The following is a 9,618-nucleotide window of genomic DNA, read 5'->3' on the forward strand; positions in this document are numbered from 1 at the left end:
CTAACGAACGTTCCTTTGGAGGCTGTCGCATGTAAGTGGGGTTGGTCAAATCGAATACAGATGGAACAGCTGTTTTTAACAAGTGGCATTTAATATTCAGTTGGATGCAGATAGCCGGCTTCATGTGATAATCCGTATCGATAAAGTGATCACTGCAAAGTTTGGCCGAAGGCCCAGGCTTCCAACACTCCAAACGTTTGCACTTCCGAATCCACAGCTTCCTCCTCTCTCGTTCAACTGGATTTGGAAATTCATGAAAATGGGTCCCATCCGTCATTCGATTGTTCTTTGTGCTATCCTTGACACAATTCGGAGCCACACAATACACCATAGTGAATGAAACACATTACTTCCAGGTGTGCATAATTAATTAAGGCCCTCCTGCTTTTATGATTGCATGACATGTACAGATAACCTGATCTACATCACAACTTTTGCTGAACCCGCCGCCTGGCTCTAACAAGCAAGTTGCTAGCCTGATTAGGTAATCAAGTTGTCAAACACATAATTGGCTATATCTTCAAAATGGATGGAGCTAATTGCATTTGGTTTTCTGTATTGTATAAAGTGTTAGGTACACTTTTGAAATCGTCTTACAGCAGAAAATGGCAAAAAACCTTGAGTTATGGCCTTTAAATTACAACGTAGTACTATTAATTTGGGCGGTCCTTAAGGCACCTTCCCCATAGAGGTATACGGTATACTACACTATACGCGAACAATGGCTTCACAAAGGGTGCATGACCATGAAACTATTGTTGGCGTATAGTATAGTATAGGGTATAGCTCTATGGAATAGGTGCCTTAGGCACCTTCTCCATAGAGTTATACCCTATACTACACTATACGCGAACAATGGCTTCACAAAGGTTGCATGACCATGAAACTATTGTTCGCGTATAGTATAGTATAGTATAGGGTATAGCTCTATGGAATAAGTGCCTTACAGATGCACGTCGTCAGCCCTCAAAGGGGCCTGTCTGAATTTCCGTCAAGCCGAGAATAACGGCTTGACTGTAAAGTAGAGAGGTACGCGTAGCTTTACCGATCGATGGGCTGATTTACTCTCCGTAGTACAATGTCTAGTGGGCATAGTTTGCACGGCAAAATATGATAAAAGGGGAAGTTTAACATTTATGAAAATTTCTCTCGTTTTAGGATTGGTATGAAGTAATAAAAACATGTGAAAAAATTTGGAATAAAATTAAGGCCGGTGTAACATCTGTGGTTGTTCCCCATGTTTCAGTGTTTCCAAACAATAGGCAGCTAGAGATACCATGACTTTTCAATGGGGGGATACACAGAAAAACTCGTCAATCTATTTTTGAACGTTCCCAAACAATGAGGGGAAACACTCAAAAACAGAAACACTCAAAAACATTACACCGGGTCTATTTGGCAAGCCGCTCGCCGAACAGGCATCTTTTTTTGTCCTGTTTGGAGAGCCGCTTGCCAAACAGCACTAAAAAGCCACCCTGTTCGGCAAGCCGGGCTTGCCAAACAGGGCAAAAATATACTACCCTCTTTGGCGAGCCGGAGAGGTTACAACATGTTGGCCAATCAGAGAGCAGTGACGTCATATTCGAATTTATATGCGCATATTTAACAATGGCCGACTTCCCGCTCTCGATTCAATTTCTGTTACTAAACTCGGGTTTTGGTCAATAATCCATGAAGAAGCATGTAGGCCTACATGTACATGACTGTATGGATTTACAAAAAAAGTCATAAACATGATTTAAATGATAAGCATGTTAAATCATTAGTGTGCATTTCAAAAGGCGTTTCACTGCAACTCCAGTGTTGCTCACCGTGTTGCCACGAATGATAATGAGCTTCTGGATGGTTGAATATGCATGAGTTCGGCTCTCCATCTAGGGCAGAAAAAAGGCGCTGTTTGGTGAGCCGGGCTTGCCAAATAGTCACTTCCTAAAATTAAAGGCACGAAAAATGAACAATTTTGGAATCAAGTAATTGGCACGAAAGCCTTTTAGATGAAATTTTATTTTTGACGACTCCCAAGCCTTAGTCGAAAACGTCATTCGAACGTTTCAATAAGCCAGGCACCTGATCAGCGGCATGGGAATAGAATTTCAAATATGGCGTATTCTCTACACAGGATACGTTGAAACTGACGGACAAAATCAAAGCCTCTGCTACGGAGACCGAGTGGATACGTTTTATGAGCTCGATGTCAAACATTTTATAAAAGCGGCTTCTTTGAGTTCTCATTGGTTATATATACATGTACTTATTTTCAAAGCCATTATTGATCCACGTCCAAGGGGATTCACCGGCATGACTCTCGCCGTGTTGTCTCGGTTTGTCCAATCTTCACCATTGCTTTGCCATTTATCATTATCTCAAGCTCTCGTGGCACATGGTCATGAAGCCCACCGCGTTACCCCTAACTCATTTCCGCATTGCGCCAAACTCCTCGAAACTTTGCATCAAACTGCTTCTTGACAACAAAGTGACTACAACGATCTCATTTTTATTCATATCCCAGCAATCCCTGTGCAAATGAGTATGTTGTTACCCTTCAATGGTTTAGATCAATACAAGGACGCATGTGATTGGACCCTAATTGTCAAAACCATGCCATGAATACATTTGGGAAGAGAATCAACAGACGAATAGCTTGCAAATATGGTTAGGATATCGTGGTCCTTCTATCTGTCATCCCCGGACAGGATGGAGCCTGGGAGTGACTGCTCGGAATAACGTCAGACGGACAGAATCTGATATACATGATGTTTAGACTTTAGAAATGAGAAATGTAGGTTTTTAGTTTTGAGCAATTGAAAAACCTTTTTTTAGGTTCTTTATCCCTCAAGGAATTTTGCGTAATACATGCACAATACACTGATGAATTAGTGAGCTATCATTCCTAAATCATGATAATGTCAATCGCCAAATTTTCGCGCCTCCTAATTTTTGCGTTTTGCCAAAATTGCTCTCTAGAAAAAATAGAAGTTTCACAATTTTTAATTTGGCGGATTACGAAATGTACCGGCCTTTTCAATCAAAAAATATTTTTTCACGATTTTTATTTTCGGGAATCTGGAGTCCGAGGAAATAAATCGTCCCCGAGGATGTGGTGGTTTACATTAGATGGCGGTGCTTTATAATCTAATTCAAAGATCAGATGTACCGTTATAAACATACTGTACTAACACCATAAGAAGAGATACATGTATAGAACCACCTTACCCCAACTATTCCAATCCCACCTCAATAACGGGCAGTCCTGTGAAGGGGCTATGCGGGATGAGCTAAGACGTACTTGTTGCCACCACACACGACATGATAGCGCACCTTCAAATGATGCACCCACATGTAACCTATTAAAAACAATGGCGGTGGATTTACGCTGACTGAATAATTAGTGCACCGCAGGCGTGCCATCTCTCGTTCCACACACCACGTTCGATATGCCAAAAATAGCATCTTCTGTCTAATGATTTTAATTATGAATATCAAGAGCTGTATAGATCATTGATCTCTATTCATTTATTTATAAATGATTTCTAAATATAAACATGACATTTTTGTGGTATTTGACATTGTTGCTCAGGATGATATGGAATCCGATTTCGATGTTGTTTCCATTGGCAAAACGGAACAAAATAACAATTACACGAACTCTGACTTTATCTAAATATCGGGTGGCCCAGAAAAGAAAGGTGCGGCTGTTAAAAGTTGAATATCCCAAGTTTTTCCTTCGTTATTATTCACAGTAAAGGAAACAAAATGACCAAAATATATTACTATTTCAATTATTTCAGAAGTGCGGCAAATTTCGCCGTTAGCAAATCACCTTACCTTCTGCTGCTACTGCTGATGCTGGTTCTAATTACGATCACCTGTCCCTCGAGTCTCTCCTCTAGCGTGCTTCCGTGATCCTCTTTCCGCGCTGGTAATCCTAAAATCAAAGCAAAAGCCATTCCAATTAGGGACTTAGTTATCGAGGTTGACCATCAAACGGGCGACTACTGGTAGCTTACAACACGCAAAGTCGTATATGTAAAATCCGGTTGATCACAAGGTTTCTGAAAGAATAATTACTGCACTTGAGTAATAAAAAAAACAGCAACACTCTGCAACCAAATGAGAGAAAGGAAGGGGGTCGGATTGCATCTGCGTGAAAAGATCTACAATAGCATCCCACGAAGTTACTATTTATAGCTCACAAGGTCATTTGCATAAGATATTGATGACGTTTTAGTCACGTGACAGTCGGACATCGACACTTATTTCTTCGCATTTGAGCTTATTTCAAAGTCAATTATCTTTGACCCTGCATTGTTTTTAGCATGAATGATACCATAGAGTCAGAGAGAGAAATATTCAGAACAATTATGTAGTATTTCCAACACTCGGACATGTGCCAGATTGAATCTAACTGCCCTAGTTAGAAAGCATGAATCCATTACGAAACCGCATGTTTGTCCGACATTGCCTGTAATTCAGCGATGGGGAAATAGTGGGCAGCAGCTGCAGTGACGTCATCTTCGCGGAATGCTATAACCTGGAGAAAGTCAAGTTGTCATGACGTCGGGTCAACAATCACAGCTGTCAGACAGTCCCTGAATGATCTCTTCATTCAGTTGCGGTCATGCAGGCGCAGTGGACACCAAATTGCAACGTCAACATCAAACTGTCAAGTTGAAATGCATGTGACGGACTTGTGATGGGGTACGGCCGGTCCTATTCGTAAGGTCGCCAGTTGACTGGATACTGGGACTGCGATTGCATAAGGCGAATCCTTATCTCATTGCCGCCATAGCTGCTAATATAAATCGTCAATATATATCAGGTTTTAACTTCAATTGCAACTCCACCGCATTTTAATCGCATCACAGTCGCGACGTCAAATTGAAAAAAGGCTTTATTTGTCAGAGACACCAAGCAAGAACAGACAGCACTTACTCTGTATGACGTAAGTAAGTCAGAGGAAATAGCCCGTGGGAAAACAGCATGGAAAACAACGGAGACCGTTGAATGTTCGTTTAGGGCAATTAACCTTTAGAGGAGTTATCAAGAAATGAAGTTATTTATTCGTGTGACCCGAGGCTTCTCATGACATTTCCCTGGTACGACGTGTTAAAACTTCTAGTCTGTCAATATCATTTGGGTGGGGTATATGGAGCTGTGCGGGGGATACTTGGATATACTGCGTTGCATGCATGATAAGATTGACAAATGTCTATTTTGTCTGCTCATTCGTGCCTAAGCATCTACAGATATGACATGACTAAGGAATTAGGTGACGCTCCATCCAGAATCCTAGATGCATATGATATTGCCTAGATGATATTTGTAATACTACAAGTAGAGCTATATAGCCAAAGTGTAATAGTCTTATAAGTAAGACATATCGCCGAACCAAAGCATGTTTAAAGAACGCCACGGGATCGTTTGATGTCGCAAAGCCAGAAAATGTCAGTGGGTAAAATTTCTTGCTCTGGCTAGATAGAGTCAATGGATACGAGAGCACGCATTGTCATCATAGATGACAGAGGTGGTGTGTTACAGAGCATGCCGCTTGGGTAGGTATATAAATACACTTGCCTAAGCATATCGTTGACGTACATACAATGTCGGGACTGACAAGTGCTGTCCTTAATAGAGGGGTGTACTGATTAGAGAGGTCAAATTCAATGGAAGCTACCAATTTGGGACCACAACTAGTGTCCTTAATAGAGAGGGTTTCCGCAATAGAGATATGTCTACAAAAGGAGGTTCCACTGTATATCAATAGTATTGCCAGAGCATATCGTTGAGAATTGTTACAAGTTCGTGACCAAGCGAGCTGCTGGCTGTAAAATATCAGCTGTATAAGTATTGAGGAAATGTGTGGCCATTCATTGACGCTTCTTCTAAACCATATTCCCCGTGGTGACAAGCCCCGCCTGACCACCACGCCATTAATCACGCGTTATCTCTCACGGCATACGGTGCATTCTCACATTGAGTAATAGGGACAGAAACATTTTTTCCGAAAAAACGTTTTCTGATATCTGCATATCACAAAACTTAGAGACCTTGATCATGAATGTTCGCACATTTGCCTTTCATCTAATTTATTACTGCCGCATACTTGTAGTAATGACACTGAACTGGAGATACTGGTGGTGCTTAAATGTAGACCAAGACCGAGGTGGAGCCGAGGTTTTTTGCCAACAATATTGCTCATCCACCCGCGAACTTGGTTAGACAATTGTCACCTCGCCCTGCCCTGGCTTGAACTCTGCTCCCTGGCCGAGTCAGCTTCCCGGTGACCAGTCCCGGGCGCGACCCGAAAAAAGAGCAGCTACGAATCATTCCTTTCATGATTAAAGACTGATCCATCTTTATCCACGTCCTTTCCCTCCCCAGTTACCATTCTGACGTTCAAGAACTTACTAAAAATCACCGACATTCTATTTTCTGCATTTACATAATATCTATCTATACATTCCAACTGGCTAAATCGCGGTTGAAACGCACAAGATATTGGTTTAATCGCAGTATTATACCTCCGCTTCCACGAAAAACTATGCAATTTCCACTCTTCTGAGTCGCTCCAGGATATTGAGTTTTTCTCTCTGCGCACATCATACGGTACGCTGGGTAACAACTTTGTGTGAAAGTAGTTCTTGTGTTTAAGCAGCAAATGAAATATGATTTTCATATCTTAGAAGCGGATATTGCCTTTTTTACCAAGGCGGAGCGGGCTGTGTTGTTTCTTTTGGTAGATGATCACTTATTCTTTGTGACGTATCCTGAAGTATTGTTAATATGCACAATTACATTTTTTCTGTCTGGTATTATATCCTTACATCTCGGACATGGCCTAACATTGACCAACTTTGTTTTGCACCCTTTGCGGAGAGGGGTCCGTTCAACTGACCAGTGAGGTAACGATGCCCCGGTGTCTCACAGAGCCGGCGTTATGACCTTATATTGCTGGATAAACGGCTGTATATAAAAGGTATTTGGTCTTCGTCGTCCCTAATCATAGTTTGTAAGTATAAACTGACACAACTGAAAGGGTTAGTATTCTCTCGTTAATTACAAAGGCGGCTAATGGGCTATATTTCCATACGCACCCATCACAGAGAGACGGGCTTATCATTAGGTCCTTTGAAGATGTTGATTTGCTTCCTTCTAATGAGGAATAGATAGAATGCCAAACTGGCAGCGTTTCTAGTTTCTGCTGGGATTTCAAAGCTGCGAACTATTAGCAAGAGGGGGATTGAAAGGGATGTGAGATACATTAATCACACTGTATACAGTCAAGGTTTTTACGCAAACTAATTTCACCGTTGATTAAAGGGGCACATATAAAGCAATTTCGACGAGGGGCTGGATCGACCAGATGGTATTCGGCCAAACGGCAATAAACAGAAATATAGCTGAAAGGAGTACAGGTAAGCTTACTATTTGATCAACTAAAATGAGAAAATTATGTTTGCTCACGAACCACAGATCAATTAACAAACTTCTGAGCAAGACAGTAATGCTAATAAAGTACGTGTTATATGATTTTGTCATTCCGCCTGGCATTGTCTATGTGTATGTATCTGTAAAACTTAATGAAGTTCTTCCATGTATCTAGTTGATCACCAACCAGGCAGCATGCCCAATTATCGGTCCAGGCGATCAGATGGTCATCTCTTCTCTCAACAGCTAAAACTCATCAACTGGTTACGGGGACATAATAGGCAATTTACCTTGGACTCGCAGCGCCAGATGCATCTCAAATCCGAGCGGAATTAGTTCCGGTCACCCAATCAATGGTCTTGTACCCATATGTGACAACCCCATTGCTAGTTTGACACGGAAATGATCGCAGACGAATGCGGCGTCTGAACGTAGGGTGACCATTAAGAGAATGTCTTCGGAAGCACTTCATCACTACTTCTTAAGTAGGTGCTCTTCGTCTCGACCTAAACTGTACATGTTATATATATGTCACATTGTTTGGTAGGCTAATGGGATATACAGGTACTTCAGGTAGGTTACTCGTGGTAATATCAAGAATAAATAAAGACGTTATTAGTCTTTACGAATTCTTAATGGTATGTTTGCCTCCGTAGCAAGCGGGTGATATGTTGGCGATATCTTGACTTAAAAAAGCAAAAGGCAACATTATAAAGACAAACAATGTATCATTCGTCAAGTTCCAACATGTACAAATCACATTGAGGTGATCGTTCTTGCAAACATTCTTGCAATGTCCATTTTGTCGGCTATAAAAATGGTGACTTCTATTTCCTGTTTCTTTGATAATGGGCTTAGCTAGATAGACCAAGGAATCGTAATTTCAATGCATCCAAATAGGGCTTATTAAAACAAAGTCGCTACCACGAGGCCGGGACAAGACCAAAGGTAACAAAACTAGACGAATACAGTACAAGTCCAATGCATGCCCAGCTTCTCCCCACTGGAACTTAGTTCGAACCCGATCATAATGCGACTCCTATAAGCCCCATTCATATCCCTTTGCAATTCAAACACACCGTATCCTCTTCAAATGTCCTTGGCAATCACATCCAACCACGATATTCGATCCCAACCCGATTATTTACACCTCTCTAACTCATCTAATGCAGCATCTGTCATATTCCTTCTGTCCAAACCCAGAACAGATTGTCCCAGGTTCAAAACGAAAATGCCACTACATCAAGAATGTCTTAGCCTAATAGACTGCACATTCAAGAGCTGGAAGCGCTGTCAGCGAGCCCTTGGGGTCGGCGACATTCCATCATTGTACTGTAAATATTTGCAGGGGGAAGCAGCGGAAGCGAAAGACATCTCAATAAATCGGCTCAAGCACGGACTACCGCAGATATATTTGATTTGCCCCATGGTAAAGGTTATCTTCAGTGGCTGATTTGTTTCGGCGCTTTCCTCAAAGCATTCGGCTATCCAAGGAAAGCATCTCTTACAAGGCTTTTCTCTTACATCTCTTGCTAGGGTTCTAATAAAAGAAAGTGTGGTTACACATAAACCTTGATGAGCGCTATTATCCACAGCAATGAGCTTGGGAGAGAGCAGCGTAGCTATTACAGTTGGTGTAAGAAAGGATTAGCCACGTATGAGGACAGCTGAGCCAGACCTGAACGAGACTGGTGTGAAAATGCTTACATGACATATGATGACAGAAGAGGCTGATTGGAAAGCATACTTTACAACTGCTTGTACATGTTATTCAATGCATTCACTATTTTAACGTCGAAATAGAGATATTGTCCCAAATCCGTACTGATGGATAGGCTTAGTCAGTTTCTCTGATAACCACTCATGCCAGATAACCAATCAATTAACAAATTGTTGCCAGGAAACGATAGGTTACCATTTTGAACGCAGATACACGTACACGTAAGCTTACATAGATACTTTGACATCGTTGAACATGCTGACATTTACTCTCCAACAGTAGTAGCCTTTGCGTGTAAATTTTCCTTCCAATTTATTCAGAATACTGATAGTATAAAGCCTGGTCGGTGTGTTGATCATTAGCTTAATGAACATCTCTGACATTTATAGATAGTAGTTCTTTCTGGAAAGCAGCGTGATCACGATGATACAAGAAAAAACACACGATGTGGTATATCTTCAAGAATAGGT

General features: G+C 41.4%; 1 protein-coding gene across 1 annotated transcript in view; it reads right to left on the minus strand.

Annotated features, from left to right (window-relative positions):
• The window catches only part of LOC135503453 (ras-like protein family member 10B), a 59,274-nt gene that overhangs the window by 18,548 nt on the left and 31,108 nt on the right, over positions 1-9,618 (minus strand). Inside the window, exon 2 of the mRNA XM_064797031.1 lies at positions 3,826-3,925. The gene's annotated coding sequence lies outside the window, so the exon portion shown is untranslated. The remainder of the gene's footprint in view (positions 1-3,825; positions 3,926-9,618) is intronic.

The sequence above is a fragment of the Lineus longissimus genome, chromosome 2 (assembly GCF_910592395.1).
Source record: "Lineus longissimus chromosome 2, tnLinLong1.2, whole genome shotgun sequence".
Taxonomy (NCBI): Eukaryota; Metazoa; Nemertea; class Pilidiophora; order Heteronemertea; family Lineidae; genus Lineus; species Lineus longissimus.